Source organism: Aegilops tauschii, chromosome 3 (assembly GCF_002575655.3).
Source record: "Aegilops tauschii subsp. strangulata cultivar AL8/78 chromosome 3, Aet v6.0, whole genome shotgun sequence".
Lineage (NCBI taxonomy): Eukaryota > Viridiplantae > Streptophyta > Magnoliopsida > Poales > Poaceae > Aegilops > Aegilops tauschii.
In genome coordinates, this window is record NC_053037.3 from 182585653 (window position 1) to 182601248 (window position 15596).

Below are 15596 nucleotides of genomic sequence, written 5' to 3' on the forward strand. Positions count from 1 at the left end.
TTCAACCCAAATTTATTGATTCGACACATGAAGAGCCAAATAATATTCACGGGTATTAGCAGCTGAGTTGTCAATTCAACCACACCTGAAAGATTTAATATCTACAGTAAAGTATTGTAGCAAAGTAATATGAAAGTAACGGTAACGGTGACAAAAGTAACAGTAACAGTTTTGTAGTTACTGTAACAACAGTAGCAACGAAAGTAACATAGCAAAGATCAACATGTGAAAAGCTCGTAGGCAATGGATCGGCAATGATAATCGTGTTGGATGATATTCATCATGTAGCAGTCATAACCTATGGTGACACAGAACTAGCTCCAATTCATCAATATAATGTAGGCATGTATTCTGTATATAGTCGTACGTGCTTATGAAAAAGAACTTGCATGACATCTTTTGTCCTACCCTCCCGTGGCAGCGGGGTCCTAATGGAAACTAAGGGATATTAAGGCCTCCTTTTAATAGAGAACCGGAACAAAGCATTAGCACTTAGTGAATACATGAACTCCTCAAACTACGGTAATCACCGGAAAGAATTCCAATTATTGTCACCTTGGGGTATGCGGATCATAATTCGTAGTAGGTGTCTACAACTTGCAAGATAGGATCAAGACCACAAATATATTCATGAAAACATAATAGGTTCAGATCTGGAATCATGGCACTCGGGCCCTAGTGACAGGAATTAAGCATAGGAAAGTCATAGCAATATCAATCTCAGAACATAGTGGATAATAGGGATCAAACCCTAACAAAACTAACTCGATTACATGGTACATCTCCTCCAACCCATCATCGTCCAGCAAGCCTACAATGGAATTACTCACGCACGGCGGTGAGCATCATGAAATTGGTGATGGAGGAAGGTTGGTGATGATGATGGCGATGGATCCCCCACTCCGAAGCCCCGAACGGACTCCAGATCAGCCCTCCCGATGAAGAACAGGAGGCGGCAGCTCCGTATCGTAAAACGCGATGAATCCTTCTCCCTAACTTTTTTCTCCTTGAATACGGTTATATAGAGTTGGAATTAGGGCCGGAGGAGGTCCAGGGGGCCCACAAGCCCTCTAGGCGCGCCCCAGGGGGACGCACCCCCGAGGCTTGTGGCCTCTGGGTGGACCCCCTCTGGTTAATTCTTGCGCCAGTATTTTTTTTATATTCCACAAAAATTCTCCGTAAATTTTTAGGTCAATCCGATAACTTTTATTTCTGCACAAAAATAACACCATGGCAATTCTACTGAAATCAGCGCCAGTCTGGGTTAGTTCCATTCAAATCATGCAAATTAGAGTCCAAAACAAGGGCAAAAGAGTTTGGAAGAGTAGATACGATGGAGACATATCAACACCCGCAAGCTTAACCCATTGCTTGTCCTCAAGCAATTGTTGACATACTGAAAGTGACAAAGAAAAAATTTTGCAAACTCTGTTTGATCTTGTTGTTGCAAATATGTCTAGCTAATATTCAGGTTTTCAGCAAGGATTATGAACTAACCATATTCACAATAACATTAGGTCTCACATTTACTCATATCAATTGCACAATCAACTAGCGAGCAATAATAATAAATCTCGGATGACAACACTTTCTCAAAATAATCATGATATGATATAACAAAATGGTATCTCTGAGACCGCAAAACATAAATGCAGAGCACCCCTGAAGATCAAGGACTGACTAGACATTCTAATTCATGGCAAAAGAGATCCAGTCACACTCATACTCAACATCAATCAATAACAAAGCATATAAATGACAGTGGTGCTCTCCAGCTGGTGCTTTTTATAAGATGATGACTCAACAATAAAAGTAAATAGATAGGTCCTTCACAGAGGGAAGCAGGGATTTGCAGAGGTGCCAGAGCTCGAGCTTTTAAAACAGAGATGAATATAATTTTGAGCGGTATGTGCTACCTCTTGAGCACTGCGTTGGTTTTCCCTCGAAGAGGAAAGGGTGATGCAGCAAAGTAGCGTAAGTATTTCCCTCAGTTTTTTTAGAACCAATGTATCAATCCAGTAGGAGGCCACACGCAAGTCCCTCGTACCTGCACAAACAAATAAGAACCTTGCAACCAACACGATAAAGGGGTTGTCAATCCCTTTACAGCCACTTGCAAAAGTGAGATCTGATAGAGATGATAATATAATATTTTTGGTATTTTTATAATAAAGACTAAAAGTAAAGAAAGCAACATAAACGGTGCCAGAAATAGCTCATTGACGGGAGATTAATATGATGGAAAATAGACCCGGGGGCCATAGGTTTCACTAGTGGCTTCTCTAGAGATAGCATAAGTATTACGGTGGGTGAACAAATTACTGTCGAGCAATTGATAGAAAAGTGCATAATTATGAGAATATCTAGGCATGATCATGTATATAGGCACCACGTCCGCAACAAGTAGACCGACTCCTGCCTGCATCTACTACTATTACTCCACACATCGACCACTATCCAGCATGCATCTAGAGTATTAAGTTCATAAGAACAGAGTAACGCATTAGGTAAGATGACATGATGTAGAGGGATAAACTCAGGCAATATGATATAAACCCCATCTTTTTATCCTCGATGGCAACAATACAATACGTGTCGTTTCCCCTACTGTCACTAGAATCGAGCACCGCATGATTGAACCCAAAGCTAAGCACTTCTCCCATTGCAAGAAAGATCAATCTAGTAGGCCAAACCAAACTGATAATTCGAAGAGACTTGCAAAGATAACCAATCATACATAAAAGAATTCAGAGAAGATTCAAATATTGTTCATAGATAATCTTGATCATAAACCCACAATTCAACGGATCTCGACAAACACACCGCAAAAAGAGTTACATCGAATAGATCTCCAAGAAGATCGAGGAGAACTTTGTATTGAGATCTAAAGAGAGAGAAGAAGCCATCTAGCTAATAACTATGGACCCGAAGGTCTGTGGTAAACTACTCACACATCATCGGAGAGGCTATGGTGTTGATGTAGAAGCCCTCCGTGATCGATGCCCCCTCCGGCAGAGCGCCGGAAAAGGCCCCAAGATGGGATCTCACGGGTACAGAAGGTTGCGGCGGTGGAAGTAGGTCGGTGGAGCCACGAGGGGCCCACGAGGGAGGAGGGCGCGCCCGGGGGGGGGGGGTAGGCACCCCCCTTCCTCGTGGCCCCTTCGTATGTTTCTTGACGTCCACTCCAAGTCCTCTGGATCACGTTTCTTCCAAAAATCACGCTCCCGAAGGTTTCATTCCGTTTGGACTCCGTTTGATATTCCTTTTCTGCGAAACACTGAAATAGGCAAAAAAACAGCAATTTGCACTGGGCCTTGGGTTAATAGGCTAGTCCCAAAAATAATATAAAAGTGTATAAATAAGCCCATTAAACATCCAAAACAGAATATATAATAGCATGGAGAAATCAAAAAATTATAGATACGTTGGAGACGTATCAAGCATCCCCAAGCTTAATTCCTGTTCGTCCTCGAGTAGCTAAATGATAAAAACAGAATTTTTGATGTGGAATGCTACTTAGCATATTCTTCAATGTAATTTCCTTTATTGTGGCATGAATGTTCAGATCCGAAAGATTCAAGATAAAAGTTTAATATTGACATAAAAATAATAATACTTCAAGCATACTAACCAAGCAATTATGTCTTCTCAAAATAACATAGCCAAAGAAAGCTCATCCCTGCAAAATCATATAGGTTGGCCATGCTTCATTTTCGTCACACAAGATGCTCTCATCTTGCACAACCCCGATGACAAGCCAAACAATTGTTTCATACTTTAGTAATCTCAAACCTTTTTCAACTTCCACACAATACATGAGCGTGAGCCATGGATATAACACTATGGGTGGAATAGAAGATGATGATGGGGGTTGTGTGGAGAAGACAAAAAAGGAGAAAGTCTCACATTGACGCGGCTAATCAACTGGCTAGGGAGATGCCCATCAATTGATGTCAATGCAAGGAGTAGGGATTGCCATGCAACGGATGCACTAGAGCTATAAATGTATGAAAGCTCGACAAAAGAAACTAAGTGGGTGTGCATCCAACTTGGTTGCTCATGAAGACCTAGGGCATTTGAGGAAGCCCATCGTTGGAATATACAAGCCAAGTTCTATAATGAAAAATTCCCACTAGTATATGAAAGTGACAAAACAAGAGACTCTCTATCATAAAGGTCATGGTGCTACTTTGAAGCACAAGTGTGGAAAACGGATAGTAGCATTGTCCCTTTTTATTTCTCTTTTTTCCCTTTTTTTGGGCCTTTCTTTTTTTTATTTCCTTTTTTATTTGGGACAATGCTCTATTAATGATGGTCATCACACTTCTATTTATTTACAACTCAACGATTACAAATCGATACTTAGAACAAAATATGACTCTATATGAATGCCTCCGGCGGTGTACCGGGAAGGGCAATGAATCAAGAGTGACATGTATGAAATAATATGCATGGTGACTTTGCCACAAATACGATGTCAATGATCATGCAAGGCAATATGACAATGATGAAGCGTGTCATAATAAACGGAACGGTGGAAAGTTGCATGGCAATATATCTCGGAATGGCTATGGAAATGCCATAATAGGTATATGGTGGCTGTTTTGAGGAAGATATAAGGAGGTTTATGTGTGATAGAGCGTATCGTATCACGGGGTTTGGATGCACCGACGAAGTTTGCACCAACTCTCAAGGTGAGAAAGGGCAATGCACGGTACCGAAGAGGCTAGCAATGATGGAAGGTTGAGAGTGCGTATAATCCAAGGACTCAACATTAGTCATAAAGAACTCACATACTTATTGCAAAAATCTACAAGTCATCAAAAACCAAGCACTACGCGCATGCTCCTAGGGGGATAGATTGGTAGGAAAAGACCATCGCTTGTCCCCGACCGCCACTCATAAGGATGACAATCAAAGAACACCTCATGTTTCAAATTTGTTACACAATGTTTACCATACGTGCATGCTACGGGACTTGCAAACTTCAACACAAGTATTTCTCTAATTCACAACTACTCAACTAGCACAACTTTTAATATTACCACCTTTATATCTCAAAACAACTATCAAGTATCAAACTTCTCTTAGTATTCAATGCACTTAGAAGTTTTTATCTTGGATGCCTATAATATTAGGACTAATTTTATAACCAAAGCAAATTACCATGCTGTTCTAAAGGACTCTCAAAATAATATAAGTGAAGCATGAGAGATCAATAATTTCTATAAAATATAACCACCACCGTGCTCTAAAAGATATAAGTGAAGCACTAGAGCAAAATTGTTTAACTCAAAAGATATAAGTGAAGCACATAGAGTATTCTAATAAATTCCGAATAATGTGTGTCTCTCTCAAAAGATGTGTACAGCAAGGATGATTGTGGTGAACTAAAAAGCAAAGACTCAAATCATACAAGACGCTCCAAGCAAAACACATATCATGTGGTGAATAAAAATATAGCTCCAAGTAAAGTTACCGATGGACGAAGACAAAAGAGGGGATGCCTTCCGGGGCATCCCCAAGCTTAGGCTTTTTGGGTTGTCCTTAGATTTTACCTTGGGGTGCCTTGGGCATCCGCAAGCTTAGGCTCTTGCCACTCCTTGTTCCATGATCCATCAAATCTTTACCTAAAACTTGAAAACTTCACAACACAAAACTTAACAGAAAATCTCATGAGCTCCGTTAGTGAAACAAACAAAACACCACTTCAAGGTACTGTAATGAACTCATTATTTATTTATATTGGTGTTAAACCTACTGTATTCCAACTTTTCTATGGTTCATAAACTCCATTACTAGCCATAGATTCATCAAAATAAGCAAACAACACGCGAAAAACAGAATCTGTCAAAAACAGAACAGTCTGTAGTAATCTGTAACTAACGCAAACTTCTGGAACTCCAAAAATTCTAAAATAAATTGCTGGACGTGAGGAATTTATCTATTAATCATCTGCAAAGATAATCAACTAAATATTACTCTCCAGTAAAAAGTTGAAGCTAATCTCGTGAGCGCTAAAGTTTCTGTTTTTTACAGCAAGAACGCAAAGACTTTCCCCAAGTCTTCCCAAAGGTTCTACTTGGCACAAACACTAATTAAAACACAAAACCACATCTAAACAGAAGCTAGATGGATTATTTATTCCTAAACAGAACCAAAAAGCAAAAAAAAAAACTAAAATAAAATTGGGTTGCCTCCCAACCAGCGCTATCGTTTAACGCCCCTAGCTAGGCATAAAGGCAAGGATAGATCTAGGTATTGCCATCTTTGGGAGGCAATTCTTCAATAAAACATTTATAACCCTTAGGAGTTTCCTGCTTTTTATTAATGATTAAACCCCTAGGCAAGAAATCAAGAAAATCATTTGTAGCAAATGGTTCCTTAATGATAGCGAGAAAGTTGGGGTGAACACTTATGGATTTGAGATCCGCGTTTTCTACTAGAAGTTTCACCCTTATTTTCAGGAAAATACATCAATTTGGAAATTTTAGCATTAGGAGGTTTTGAAGTATTTTTCGCGAAAGAAAAGGCTGACCCTAAGTTGGTAATAATATCCTCAATCTTGTCAATTCTAGTGGAATCTTGATCTATCTTTCCGTTAATCATGGGTTCCTTTTCTTTAAAAAATTTAAGAGCAACTCCTACCTTAGATCTGTATTGGATAATTTGGTTGTGGATCTTTCTATCCAAATTTTCAATCAACTCTACGGTGGCAACTTTATTTTCAATAACTTCAAGCCGTTGCATCACATGTTCCAAAGTTAAAATAGTTCCATTAACCAAAAGAGGTGGTGGGCCAAACAAATCTATCATAGCATTATAAGAATCAAAAGTATGGCTACCCAAGAAATTTCCTCCGGTAATGGTATCAAGAATATATCTATTCCAAGGAGTGATGCCTACATAAAAATTGCGAAGAAGAACGTAAGTAGATTGCTTCCTAGTACATCTATTTTGCGCATTGCAAATTCTGTACCAAGCATCTTTTAGATTTTCTCCCTCCCTTTGTTTAAAATTAAGGACTTCATTCTCGGGAGACAAAGGAGTAGATAAAGGACTAGCCATGACGGCACACGGGACACAAGAGGCAAGCGAAAAAGAGGTGAACGGAAAAAGAGGGCGAATAAAACGACAAGGGTGAAGTGGGGGAGAGGAAAACGAGAGGTAAATGAAAAATAATGTAATGCGAGGGATAAGAGTTTGTGATGGGTACTTGGTATGTCTTGACTTGTGCGTAGACTCCCCGGCAACGGCGCCAGAAATCCTTCCTGCTACCTCTTGAGCACTGTGTTGGTTTTCCCTTGAAGAGGAAAGGGTGATGCAGCAAAGTAGCGTAAGTATTTCCCTCAGTTTTTGAGAACCAAGGTATCAATCCAGTAGGAGGCCACACGCAAGTCCCTCATACCTACACAAACAAATAAGAACCTTGCAACCAACGCGATAAAGGGGTTGTCAATCCCTTCACGGCCACTTGCAAAAGTGAGATCTGATAGAGATGATAAGATAATATTTTTGGTATTTTTATAATAAAGACTAAAAGTAAAGAAAGCAAAATAAACGGTGCCAGAAATAGCTCGTTGACGATGGAAAATAGACCCGGGGGCCATAGGTTTCACTAGTGGCTTCTCTCAAGATAGCATAAGTATTACGGTGGGTGAACAAATTACTGTCGAGCAATTGATAGAAAAGTGCATAATTATGAGAATATCTATGTATGATCATGTATATAGGCATCACGTCCGCAAAAAGTAGACCGACTCCTGCCTGCATCTACTACTATTACTCCACACATCGACCGCTATCCAGCATGCATCTAGAGTATTAAGTTCATAAGAACAGAGTAACGCATTAGGTAAGATGACATGATGTAGAGGGATAAACTCAAGCAATATGATATAAACCCCATCTTTTTATCCTCGATGGCAACAATACAATACGTGTCATTTCCCCTACTGTCACTGGGATCGAGCACCGCATGATTGAACCCAAAGCTAAGCACTTCTCGCATTGCAAGAAAGATCAATCTAGTAGGCCAAACCAAACTGATAATTCAAAGAGACTTGCAAAGATAACCAATCATACATAAAAGAATTCAGAGAAGATTCAAATATTGTTCATAGATAATCTTGATCATAAACCCACAATTCATCGGATCTCGACAAACACACCGCAAAAAGAGTTACATCGAATAGATCTCCAAGATGATCGAGGAGAACTTTGTATTGAGATCCAAAGAGAGAGAAGAAGCCATCTATCTAATAACTATGGACCCGAAGATCTGAGGTAAACTACTTACACATCATCGGAGAGGCTATGGTGTTGATGTAGAAGCCCTCCGTGATTGATGCCCCCTCCGGCAGAGCGCCGGAAAAGGCCCCTAGATGGGATCTCACGGGTACAGAAGGGTGCGGCGGTGGAATTAGGTTTTCGTGGTGCTCCTCGATGGTTTCGGGGTACGTAGGTATATATAGCAGGAAGAAGTAGGTCGGTGGAGCCACGAGGGGCCCACGAGGGTGGAGGGCGCGCCCAGGGGGGTAGGCGCGCCCCCTGCCTTGTGGCCTCCTCGTATGTTTCTTGACGTCCACTCCAAGTCCTCTGGATCACGTTTGTTCCAAAAATCACGCTCCCGAAGGTTTCATTCCGTTTGGACTCCGTTTGATATTCCTTTTCTGCGAAACACTGAAATAGGCAAAAAAACAACAATTTGCACTCGGCCTTGGGTTAATAGGTTAGTTCCAAAAATAATATAAAAGTGTATAAATAAGCCCATTAAACATCCAAAACAGAATATATAATAGCATGGAGCAATAAAAAATTATAGATACGTTGGAGACGTGTCCGTATGCTTTCATTGTCAACATAACAACCAAGAGATCTCACTATCTTCCATGGTAGATACATTATAGGCGGTTCCCAAACAGAATGGTAAAGTTTTTACTCCCCCTCCACCAACAATCACACTCCACGGCTAGCCGAATCCACGGGTACCGTCCATACCAACAACAGTCATGGGGGAGTTTTGTTTGATATTTATATTTTGAATTGATTTAGAGCATGGAACTGGGCATCCCGAATACCAGCCACTTTCTCGTGAATGACAAGTGAATAAACACTCAACGTGAGAATAACCCACCTAGCATGGAAGATACTGACAACCCCCATTCGCTACATGAGCGATTCGGGCATACAAAACAGATTACCATTTGAAGGTTTAGAGTTTGGCACATGCAAATTTACTTGGAACGGCAGGTAAATACCGCATATAGGTAGGTATGGTGCACTCATATGGAACAACTTTGGGTTTAAGGAAGTGGATGCACAAGCAGTATTCCCTCTTAGTACAAGTGAAGGCTAGCAAAAGATTGAGGGGCGACCAACTAGAGAGCGATAACGGTCATAAACATGCATTGAGATTAACCAACATTGAGTGCAGGCATGAGTAGGATATAAATCACCATGAACATAAATATCGTGGAGGCTATGTTGTGTTTGTTTCAACTACATGCATGAACATGTGCCAAGTCAAGCCACGAATCATTCAAAGGTGGATACCATCCTATCATACTACATCATAACCATTTTAAAAGCATGTTAGCACACAAGATAAACCATTGTCCACTCCTAGCTAATTAAGCATGGCATGAGCAACTATAATCTCTAATTGTCATTGCAAACATGTCTCATTCATAATGGCTGAATCAAGAACCATGAGCTAATCATATTTACAAAAACAAAATAGGTCGAGTTCATACCAGCTTTTCTCCATGTCAATCATTTCATCAAATATCGTCACTATTGCCTTTCACTTGCATGACCGAACAGTGTGGATAATAAGAGTGCACGTGCATTGGACTAAGCTGGAATCTACAAACATTTATTCAAAGGAGAAAGCAAGGTAATATGGGCTCTCTGTTAGATCAACAATAATGCATATGAGAGCCACTCAACATTTTCATCGTGGTCTTCTCCTTTCGAACCAAAGAAAAGAAGATAATTTCAAAGAAACACACTGAAATATTTTTGGAGTTTTTGTTTTTCTGAAGAAAGCAAAAATAAGAACGAGAAAAACTATTTACACAGGAAAGCTCCCAACAAGCAAAAGAAGAACGAGAAATCTTTTTGGGTTTTCTTTTAATAATACTACTAAATAAACTTAAAAGAAAAGATAGAAAGAAGAGAGAACTATTTTTTTTTGATTTTCTAAAAGTTTTTCAAACACACAAGAAGAAAGCAAGAAAAATAAACTAGCATGGATGATACAATGAAAAAGGATGAACACCGACAACTGGAATGAATGTGTGAACATGAATGTAATGTCGGTGAGAAATATGTACCCCCCAAGCTTAGGCTTTTGTCCTAAGTTGGTCTATGGCCACAACTCGAAATAACCGTCTCCGCGATACTCACGAGGGTTCCACTAGTTGGCGAGCTCCTGTGGCTCCCACTGATAAACAGGCTCCTGATACGGATCAGGAACTAGTGCTGGCTCAGGTGCTGGGGGTTGTGAAAGACCCCAAAATCTCTAGATGTCCTCGGGCATAATAGTGTACCTTCCTGAATAAATATCGAACAAAGAAGGTGTAGGCAGAGCAATAGTCTTACTAGTACCCTGACTAAATACTAGGTTGTAGAGGAGTCGTTTGTCATCATCTTTCTTAATAAAACCGTGTGCTACCATACTAGCATAGTTTAAATACTTAGTGGGTAACAACATCTCCTCCTCCTCATCAAGCATAATGGGTATCTCAAAATGTTTAGCAAGGCGGGAGGCATAGATACCTCCAAAGATAGGGCCCTTCGAGCGGTTTGTGTTTCACCGCCGAGCAACAATAGCGTCCAAACTAAAAGTTCTATGATAATATAAAGCATGGTGCAAAATAGCAAGGTCAGGGGCACTAAGGCTTCCACTCTCCCCACGACCAATCAAACATCTCCTTGAAGAAAATGATTAATAGCGTAAAACAGGAAAATGTAAGCTAGCCACTCTCGCTTCCGACACCCCTCTCTCTTCTCCCACAGTAGTTTCAGCAATAAAGTCCTCCACGTCTCTAGGACGTGGTTAACTGACGCTGCCCTCATAAGGTAATTTGCAAACATCGCAAAAATCATAAAGTGTCATCTCCTTAGGCTCATCATATAAATGAAACTCTACCGTGGGTGGTGATTTCCTCGGATAAAAATGTAAGTTTTGCACGAAGGTATTAGTGAGTAGGAGGTATTGGTTACACTTATCTTGGAGGAAGGCAGTGATGCCGACATTCTCCGCCAAATAATAGAAGTCATCATAAATTCCAGCGTCCCTCAAGAACGCATCACTTAGCCATTCACACGGCCGAACCTCCGTGTTGTCTACTACACAACTTGTTATTGTAGACTCGTGTTGGCCTTTAGCGCAGAGTTTTGTGGGACAGTAGCAAATTTCCCTCAAGTGGATGACCTAAGGTTTATCAATCTGTGGGAGGTGTAGGATGAAGATGGTCTCTCTCAAACAACCCTGCAACCAAATAACAAAAAGTCTCTTGTGTCCCCAACACACCAAATACAATGGTAATTTGTATAGGTGCACTAGTTCGGTGAAGAGATGGTAATAGAAGCATAGTAATGATAGTAGATTTTGATTTTTGTAATAGGAACAATAAAAAACAGCAAGGTAGCAATTGATAAAACGGAGCACAAACGGTATTGCAATGCTTGAAAATGAGGCCTAGGGTCTGTACTTTCACTAGTGCAATCTCTCAACAATGCTAATATAATTGGATCATATAACCTTCCCTCACGTGCAATGAAGAATCACTCCAAAGTTCTTATCTAGCGGAGAACATAAGAAGAAATTGTTTGTAGGGTACGAAACCACCTCAAAGCTATTCTTTCCGATCAATCTATCCTAGAGTTCGTACTAAAATAACACCAAGCTATTCTTTTCGATTGATCTAACCAAGAGTTCGTACTAAAATAACACCATATGATACACATCAACCAACTCTAATGTCACCTAGATATTCCAATGTCACCGCGAGTATCCGTGAGTTGATTATGCGATATGCATCAAACAATTTCAGATTCATAATACTCTATCCAACACAAAGGACCTCAAAGAGTGCCCCAAGATTTCTACCGGAGAAACAAAGACAAGAACGTGCATCAACCCCTATGCATAGATTACCCCAGTGTCACCTCGGGAATCCGCGAGTTGAGTGCCAAAACATATATCAAGTGAATCAATATGATACCCCATTGTCACCACGGGAATTCATAGCAAGACATACATAAAGTGTTCTCAAATCCTTAAAAGTATTCAATCCGATAAGAACCAAATCTCAGAGGGAAAACTCAATTCACAACAAGATAGAGAGGGGAAAACACCATATGATCCGACTATATTCACAAAGCCCGCGATACATCAAGATCGTGACATCTCAAAAACACGAGAGAGAGAGAGAGAGAGAGAGAGTGATTAAACACATAGCTACTATTACAAACCCTCAGCCCCGAGGGTGGACTACTCCCTCCTCATCATGGTGGCCGCCGGGATGATGAAGATGGCCACCGGTGATGATTCCCCCCTCCGACGGAGTGCCGGAACGGGGTCTAGATTGGTTTTTCGTGGCTATAGAAGCTTGCGGCAGTGGAACTTCTGATCTATTGACTCCCCTAGGGTTTTTGTAATATTTGGGAATTTATAGGGCGAAGAGGCGGTGTAGGAGGCCACCGAGGTGGGCACAACCCATCAGGGCGCGCCTGGGCCCCCAGGTGGGTTGTGCCCCCCTCAGGGCACCCCTCTGGTACTTCTTTGGCCCAAGTTGTGTCTTCTGGTCCATAAAATTTCTCCAAAAAGTTTCGCTGCATTTGGACTCCGTTTGGTATTGATTTTCTGCGATGTAAAAAACAAGCAAAAACAACAACTTGCACTTGGCAGTATGTCAATAGGTTAGTCCCAAAAAATGATATGAAGTTGCTATAAAATGATTGTAAAACATCCAATAGTGCTAATATAACAACATGAATACTTCATAAATTATAGATACGTTGGAGACGTATCAGCATCCCCAAGCTTAATTCCTACTCGTCCTCGAGCAGGTTAATGATAAAAGAAATAATTTATGAAGTGTGAATGCTAGCAAAGTGCACAAGTTTGATCAATGATAATTTCAATCACTTTTCCTAGCATCACAACAACAACTCTTTCTCAAACTCATCATGATAAAGTAGCAACCAATTCACATGTGAAGGTTCAAACAATGAATTATTTTGAAACTTAACAACCTATATTCTCTGTCACCAAGCAATTGCAATTCAACGTATTCAACAACGTCTAAGTAAGAGCTCCACATACTCAATTATCATATAGTCTTCTATGATTTCTAGTACTCAAAGCATATTCTTAGAACAAATGGCATCCATCGAACACAGAGAAAGTTAGGGGCTTAATGTTTCACCTCCCAACTCATTTATCATAGAGATAATTGTCAACAATAATAATTCATGATCAAATATATTTGACTGGTCATATGTGCCTAGATCTTTCCCCACCACATGATGCTTGCCAACTAGAGAATAATTGAGGTTGAAATGAGAATGCATACTATTGACTCTTGCATAAAAGTAAATACTGAAAAGTAAAAGATAGGCCATTCGCAGAGGGAAGCATAGGTTGTCATGCGCTTTTTATTTGGATGCCCAAGCTCTTAATGCAAAGGAACGTCACATTATATCGCCCCTTATGATAGCAACCTTTATTATGCATTCCATCATTTTTATTACTTTGCCATCACAAATTCGTACAACGCGCAATTTTCCCTTGCAATAAAAGATCAAACATATTTAGGAGCACTTTGTATTGCTTTTATGCATTGATGACAACTTACTTGAAGGATTTTATTAATCCATAGGTAGGTATGGTGGACACTCATGGCAATAAACTAGGTTTAAGGGTTTTTGGATGCACAAGTAGTATCTCTACTTAGTACGAATTTTTGGCTAGCAAAAGATCCTAAGCAAACACCACATGTTGGAGGATCCATAACAATATAACTTCTATGCAAATATACACAACCATAACTCGTTGCCTTCCTTCTCCAACTTCAAATAATTTTCTCAAGTTTGAAAATAATTAATGGGTATTCACAATCATAGAAGATTTCCAAGATAATATATTTGCATGTGAAAGTTCTCTTCCTTATACTAATCATTCATGAATTGCTTGTATGACCAATATTTTTCAAGCTTCAAAAGATTTCACTTTCTAAACCCAATGTGAAGCTACTACTAGGAATGATATGAACATATAATTTCAACTTCATGATATTCAATTTCAACAATTTACTCATAGGATATAAGTGAAGCACAAGAGTAAATGACAAACTACTCCAAAAAGATATAAGTGAAGATCAAGCGAGTAGTTAAGTAAATGGGTAGCTATTTGAGGACTCTCTCTTATTTAAAAACTTTTAGATCTAAGTATTTTATTAAAACAGCAAACAAAAAAAATAAAATGACATTCCAAGAATAGCACAACTCACGTGAAGAAGCAAAAACTTAGGCTCAACCGATACTAACCGATAATTGTTGAAGAAGAAAGGTGGGATACCTACCGGGCATCCCCAAGCTTAGATGCTTGAGACTTCTTGAAATATTATCTTGGGATGCCTTGGGCATCCCCAAGCTTGAGCTTTTGTGTCTCCTTAATTCCTTTTATATCACGGTTTCCCTAAATCTTAAAACTTCATCCACACAAAACTCAACAAGAACCCGTGAGATAAGTTAGTATAAATCAATGCAATAACCTTATCATTCTCTACTGTAGCAAATCACTAAAATTATTATTTAACATTGCATATTGAATGCCTCTGCATATTTAATACTCCTACCCTCAAATAGAATAATTAGACAAGCAAACATATGCAAACAATGCAAACATAATAGCAATATGTCTAAACAGGACAGTCTGTAAAGGATGCAAGAATATCAATAATTATTTAACTCAAAAAATTCTAAAACTTATCATAGCTTATTCTGCAAAAATTTGCAACATTTTATCACATTCTGATTTTTTCCAAGAATTCATGCGCTAGCGTGCAACTTTTTGTTTTCAAACAGCAACATATAGACTTGCAAAATAAGCATGCCAAAGGCTATACTTAACATTTTTATTGAAATAAAAGATGCAAACCATTATTCCAAATTACAGCAAGCAAATCCTAACAAAAGAAAATGACACTCCAAGCAAAACACATATCATGTGATGAATGAAAATATAGCTCCAAGTAAGGTTACCGATAAAGTTGAAGACGAAAGAGGGGATGCCTTCCGGGGCATCCCCAAGCTTAGTTGCTTGGATATTCCTTGAATATTAACTTTGGGGTGCCTTGGGAATCCCCAAGCTCAGGGTCTTGTGACACCTTATTCTCCTCATATCGATATCTCACCCAAATTTTGAAAACTTCAATGACACAAAACTTAACGAAACTTCATGAGATAGGTTAGTATGATAAAGACAAATCATTCACTTTGGTACTATCAAGATAAGATTCATGATCATCTTGAGCTTGTGTTCCCTTGAAAGAAGTGGGATCATACTTCTCCTGTTGAGGAAC

The 15596-nt window shown here is 39.5% G+C and overlaps 1 pseudogene; it reads right to left on the reverse strand.

Annotated features, from left to right (window-relative positions):
* Positions 1-15596, reverse strand: part of LOC141042824 (uncharacterized) — a 278307-nt pseudogene that overhangs the window by 215250 nt on the left and 47461 nt on the right.